Source organism: Octopus bimaculoides, chromosome 12 (genome assembly GCF_001194135.2).
Source record: "Octopus bimaculoides isolate UCB-OBI-ISO-001 chromosome 12, ASM119413v2, whole genome shotgun sequence".
NCBI lineage: Eukaryota > Metazoa > Mollusca > Cephalopoda > Octopoda > Octopodidae > Octopus > Octopus bimaculoides.
Genome location: NC_068992.1, coordinates 47,016,542 through 47,023,748, shown reverse-complemented (window position 1 = coordinate 47,023,748; position 7,207 = coordinate 47,016,542). Strand labels below are relative to the sequence as shown.

The 7,207-nt window shown below is 36.4% G+C and overlaps 1 protein-coding gene across 1 annotated transcript in view; it reads left to right on the top strand.

Annotated features, from left to right (window-relative positions):
• The window catches only part of LOC106874589 (PR domain zinc finger protein 14-like), a 49,556-nt gene that overhangs the window by 27,030 nt on the left and 15,319 nt on the right, over positions 1 to 7,207 (top strand). The window lies entirely within an intron of this gene.

The following is a 7,207-nucleotide window of genomic DNA, read 5'->3' as shown; positions in this document are numbered from 1 at the left end:
CAGACAGACAGACAGACAGACAGACAGACAGACAGACAGACAGACATAGATAGATAGATAGATAGATAGATAGATAGATAGATAGATAGATAGATAGATAGATAGATATGCTGCTTATAAATTCATTTGACCGCTTCTTCGTCGAACACTATCACCACCCGCATACCACAGCTTACACTATCGTCAACACAACTTACACTATCGTCAACACAGCACCACCAACACTATCACCAACACTATCACTACCCAACACTATCACTACGAACATTATCACCACCAACACTATCACCAACACTATCACCACCGACACTATCACTATGAACATTATGACTATCAATATTATCGCTATGAACATTATCACTATGAATATTATCACTATGAACATTATCACTACGAACATTATCACCCCCAACACTATCACTACGAACATTATCACTATGAACATTATCATCACCAACATTATCACCAATAACACCGCACCACCCAACACTATTAGTACCAACATTATCATTAATAAAACCAACACTATCAACGCTATCACCAGCAACATACTACAGCCAACACTATCACCACCAACACTATCACCAACACTATCACCACTAACACTATCAACCCCAACACTATCACCCCCAACACTGCCAAAAACTCAGTCAAACACCAACACTATCAACACTATCACGTAAATCACCATCGTCAACACCATCGTCAACACCATCACAGTGGTTCTAAAATGATTCATCCAATATTGGAAGGCAATGGGCGTAGTACGTAATTATTTTCGTAAGTGGAATGATACCATTACACAGAGATGGAGAGGTGCTAAAGGGGGTGAGGTGAGGACGGTTGAAGGGGGAATGGATGAAGGTAGAGGGCGTGTATTGAGGTGGCTAATGAAATGTATGTGTGTGTGTGTGTGCGTGCGTGTGCGTGTGTGTGTGTGTGTGTGTGTGTGTACATATATATATATGGAAAAATATATATACATAATGAAAAGAAGGTGAGAAAAAAATAAGGAAAAGGGGAACCATTCTTTGGTAAAGACTCCATTCTAAGACTAAGCTAGTTTTAGGTCGTACTCAAGATAACTTGAAGGGAGTAAAACCCAGTCACAATAATAATAATAATAATAATAATAATAATAATAATAATAACAATAATAATAATAATAATAATAATAATAGCAACAACAACAACAACAACAATAATAATAATAATAATAATAATAATAATAATAATAATAATAATAATAATAATAATGATGATAATGATAATGATGATGATGATGATGATGGTGGTGGTGATGATGATGATGATGATGATGATGATAGTTATGGTTGGCGTCGTTATTGTATTCATGTTATTTTTGTTGTTATTGTTGTTATTGTTATTATTATTATTATTATTATTATTAATTTTAATTTTACAATTATCATCTGTGCCACTGAACTTCTTTTCCCACAAATCACCTGCAGGTTTCTATTACCGATGTTGTTATTGTTGTAGTTATTTATTTCGCCGTTCTTATTGTTGTTGTTGTTGCTGTTACTGTTGTTGTATCTGAAACCAATGATATAGAGAAGATGCTGTTTATTAAAATACTCGTATAGCCCAAAATAATAACAATAATAATAATAATAATAAAACGTGGTAATGAGAATGAAAGAACTAGGGAAATTTATAGAAGTAGATGGATAGATAGATAGATAGATAGCTAGATAGATAGAGAGATAGAGAGATAGAGAGATAGAGAGATAGATAGATAGATAGATAGATAGATAGATAGATAGATAGATAGATAGATAGATAGATAGACGGATGGATGGATGGATGGATGGATGGATGGATGGATGGATGGATAAAAGAAAGAAGGGTGTAAGAGGGGAAGAAACAGAAGCAAACAGAAAATAATGATATCATTTCGAAAACCTTATTTTCACACAATCAATATTCATTCATGAAACAAGTCCCTTATACGATTAGTAGACAAACCTTCACTTACCGACACTCCTCAATCACTGAGTTTCCATGCCTCCTCTATATTTTATTAAGACCTTAGTATCATTAAAATAGGATTTTAGTTCCTTAGATAATATTTTATTGCTAAGATTACTGATGCAGTTTGTTAAATAAGATTATACTGTCATGGCTGCTCCTATCGTCTGCTGTGTACCAATACCATCATTCCCTTCTTCCTATGCAATATATATATATATATTTCATTACCAAAAATCTAGTTGCCTCTACTTTTGTCTTATTTGCTTGATTCATTAATTCATTTTTTAAGTCCCTGCACTAATAACTCAGAAACAAGAAAAACTACGAAGTCCAATTTTGTAAAACAATTGTCAATAATTCGCAATTTTTTAAATTACTTATTTTGCTTTGCTTTCCTTAGCAAGTTATTTGGACATATGCTGGCCCTTGCGTGTCTTTAACGTGGTGTACTCAGCTACGAGCATTCGTTACAGATTCCTGATTTCGTACCCACGTACATTTTTTCCCCTTTTTGATGTTGATGTTAGAACAATTGCAGTTCCATAGACATACAATTTATACATATACAAAAATATGGAATAATCATGGCTGGGTTGCTTTTATTCTTAGCTCTGCTTGGTAAGATCTAAACTGAGGCTAAGAAACATCAGTAACCAATTGCAGTTTTATCGTTGGACCAGTTGCAGTAGAGATAATGCAGGGACTTCTTGGGATAGCTCGACCTATAGAAACTGATACCCAGCTGGTCTGTATGCTATATGTCCCGCTTGTTGATTTGGGTAGTACATTTAATGCTACACTATTTTAATTGTAAATACAACTTGGCCAAATGGTTAAGACGTTCGCTTCGTATGGTTATCACGAAGACCCATGTTCGATTTCACTGTGTAGAATCTTGGGCAAGCGTCTTTTATCATATATCCCGGGTCGATTCCAACCCGTGTAAGTGAAATATAGTAAGTCCACATTACTTCGTAAGGAGTATACGCCGGTTTTCCGGTTTCTCTGGCGTATGTATTCCTCCCTGGATGGGACGCCAGTCCGTCGCAGGTTTACTCATTTCTACCAGTTGAGCGAACTGGAGCAACGTGAAATGAAGTGTTTTGCTCAAGAACACAACGCATCGCTCGGTCCAGGAATCGAAATCACAATCTTATGATCATGAGTCCAACATCCTAACCACTAAGCCTCCACTTGTGAGTGAAATATGGTACACAGAAATATGGTTTGTACCTGTAATTCAATGGCACCTACTTGTCACTCTACGTCACGCTGAGAATGACGTTTTAATTGTTCTCAACATTCTTGCTAACACCTAAAGAAAGGTTTGTCAGTTTGTGGCGGAGAGGGTTCTTGTTTCTCATCGAGAATGTAACATGAAAATTCTAAAGGGATTCATAATGAGTTCAGTTACTATACTAAACTGTAAAAAAATATGGTGCGCTGTAAACATTAAACAATGTTGGACAAGTTCTTTCAATCCTGAATCAGATACTGATTATAATGAGCTACAGGACCGAAGATATTGCTCTCTGTCTTTTCCCTAGGAATTTCCATTCCAATACTTCTTATCCCACAGCAACGAGTTTCGTTTTTGGTGAGCATGTACCTACTATGATATTACTGTATTCGTGGTCTGTGGAATATTCAGCCACATTCACGTTAATTCAATGAGCCGAAAGAACTACGACTGGGCATTTTTGTCCGATGCTCAAGCGATTCTGCAGCACGCCACCTTATTGACAGCATTGTAAAATTGAGATGTCATTCCTGTAGTGCCGAGTTCAAATCCTGCAGCGCTAAAATAATACCGGTAATAAACCAGGGCTCTATTCAGAGAATGGGGGAGATTTATATTTCATCCGCTTAATGGTATAGAACCTGGCGATTAGCACCATTTTCTTCAATCACTGAGAGGCTGGAAAGACGATTAACTTAATTTGTATACACACATATACAAATGCATATATATATATATATATATATATATATATATATATATATATATATATATATATATATCTGTGTGTGTGTGTGTGTGTGTATAAAACCAACTACCCGTTTGTTTGGGCTGTTACCTAAGATTAATACGAAAGACATACGTCTTTGTAGCAGTCAAAAGAACAGCCCAGACCTCATGTCTACTGGTGAGAATAGCTGTTTGTGGTAGTTATCCATTCATGTTACCAATTACTAGATAGAAAAATTATTGCACTCTATACTGATACTAAATAACTTTATGTCTGTATTGGTAATTCGATTTTCTGGAAAGTGTGTGTTTGTCTGTGTGGCCGTGCATGTAGCTGTATTTTTTTCCCCTTTTCGTTTTAACAGTTTCATGTAGATTGATGCTGTCTGGTAAAGTTCACTATTGCACAAGGCAAATAATGGTGTTCTTCTAGCGTCTCCTATCAACCAATATAAAGTAAGATTAAGGTTGTGAGAAACGGCAAAGATCGATTGTCCAGTGTGAAGCGAGGTGGGAGTTCAATGCTTATGAAAAGACCCGCCAGCCAAACATCATTGAAATGTTGCTTCAATTGTTCGGAAATGTTTTTCATTGCTAAAAGTATGCTTCGCCTCCCTCTTCCGCACCTTACACATCCCGACGGCTGTCGACTCTTTCTTTAGCCTCGGCTGAGTCAATTTTAAGCAAACACGACCGTGTTCATACAATACGTTCAATGTTATCGTTCGTATACACAAACACTATCCTTCAATTTAGGCCCGGTGGCATTTACTGAGACAAGTTGTGAGACGATAAAACCTCCCTGAATTTCACATAAACCTCTGATGGTTCTAGTGAGGCGAAAACATATTTACGCATTTTGAGCTCTTCTAAAGGAATTCTGCCTCTAATGGAGACAAAATTTTGATTTAATTCCTCATATCTAGATTATCCAATGTCACTCAACGTCCTCCCCTGCAGCCAAGGAACTGTTTCATCTGTTGTAGTGTTAAGATCCGTCAATGCTGCTTATAAATTCATTTGACCGCTTCTTCGTAGAAACTAAACGGATTAAGTGGTCACTATATGTGAGATTTTACAGCAAGATATGTCTGGGGAAAGCTGTAAATTACATCAAGCACCTCATTTATATAACATAGTACGTGATGAAGTAGCCAAAAACAGGTTATCGCTCCTGTAGCTATGGTTAGTGAAGTCGAAGATATTTCAAAACAGAGATCACATTTAAATAAACGATGGTTACTTATCAATATCCATGAAGTGATAGACTGAACAGAGAGCAAAAACAGATTCAACGAACTATATAATGTAATATTTAGAAGAAAAGACACTGATTAAATATCTTTATGAACAAAGAAAAAATGATTGCTTATAAAACAGAGTTAAGATGGTGTTGTTCAACGCATATTGGAATTGGCATCTACAGAAGTCAAAGTACATAGTCCCGTAGTATGCCGGACTAAATACTATAAGGTATTCAGTTCCATCTCTTTATGGTGTGAGTTCAAACTCCGCTGAAATTGCCTTTCTCGTTCGTTTGTCTTAGATAACTAACTACTAGTAATGTACTTCGGGTCAGTTTACTAGCTTTGAATCCTGCAACGCACCGGCGTCCTTTTCAAGGGGTATGTTGTGATTTCGGTAACTTATACGCCATGGAAAATGGAAAACCGACCTTATGAGCCCTTGGACTCCAGAAAAATATTTTTAAAATTCTTGCTCAACAATAAGATAAAATGGACGATAAACTACTCTGGGTCGAAGAACAATCTTCTCTTTACTCATTTATATTCACACCAGGGAAATGAACAACCGGAGTTTTGTGAAGATGGTATTTAACACATTGCTTAGAGAAAGAAGCGTTGAGCAAGGCATATACACAAGCAAAATGACAAACGATGATGCTATCGTAACAGATCAGGTGTGAATCAGCATAACAACTGCTAAATCTGCTTCTGTATTATTGACCAATACAGGATGTCATTGTACATCTGGTTAATTATCATCAGATCTGATATTGTATATCAGATTAAAAAACGATTCATTAATATTTGTCATCATTAAGGCGGCGATCTAGCAGAAACGTTAGAACGCGGGGCGAAATACTTAGCGGTATTTCGTCTGTCTTTACGTTCTGAGTTCAAATCCCGCCGAGGTCGACTTTGTCTTTCATCTTTTCGGCGTCGATAAATTGAGTACCAGTTGCGAGAAATAAGTGTACAGCGAGGAATTTTCTCTATGAGAAAACACAGTGAATGCCTTGTTTATAAGTTCCAACATGCTTTTAACATATTCGAAATGGTAATAACATTGCATGTATACTTATCACTACTTAGCGCTCCCATCCCGTAATAATAAGATGTGTCCTTGTTTAAGCTGTTTGATTGTAAGCTCACGGAAATTTAGCTGCTTTTTCTAGCATGCGTTACTTCTATGCAACGGTCTTCCTTGTTGGTTCATACATATAAAAATATACATAAAACAGTAGACGGTGATTTCAGGAAAACATGGCTAACGTTTTTAATATGTCTAGCGTCCACTTACAGACCCTCTCGTTGGCTCGCTGCATCTGTATGATTGTATATCTGTGTGTGTGTGTGTGTGCGTGTGTGTGTGTGTGTGTGTGTGTCAAATGCATATATGTGTGTTGGTTTGTATGTGTGTATCATAGTATAGTTTTCTATATATGCGTTTGCTTTTCGTTGTTTATGGGTGTATTCGTTGTTTAGGGTGTATTCGTTGTTTAGGGTGTATTCGTTGTTTGAGCGTGTGTGCGTGCATGAGAGTGAGGGAGAGAGAGAGAGGGGGGGAGGAAGAGAGAGAGAGAGAGAGAGAGAGAGAGAGAGAGAGTCAGTAAGCCGTGAAAGCAAACATGAAAACAGTACATGAAGAAGCAATCTTGAAGAAAAAAATATTAGTGAAAGAAAGAAATCAAATTGTAACTGTTTGATATTTGAAACAATACAAATTAATGAAGAGGGGGATAAGAGGGATGTTTTTTGCTAATAATAATAATGATATTGCGCTGGTAATATGATACCAATGAGCAGAAAGAGCAGTCGAGCTCTGCATATGTAGTGTAAAATAGAAAGAAGCAGTGACGAATATGTAAAATTGTAAATCAGAAATAGATAGATAGATACATACATACATACATACATGCATACAAACTTACATACATATATACATACACACATACAGAAATACATACATATATGTATATATATATATATATATATATAT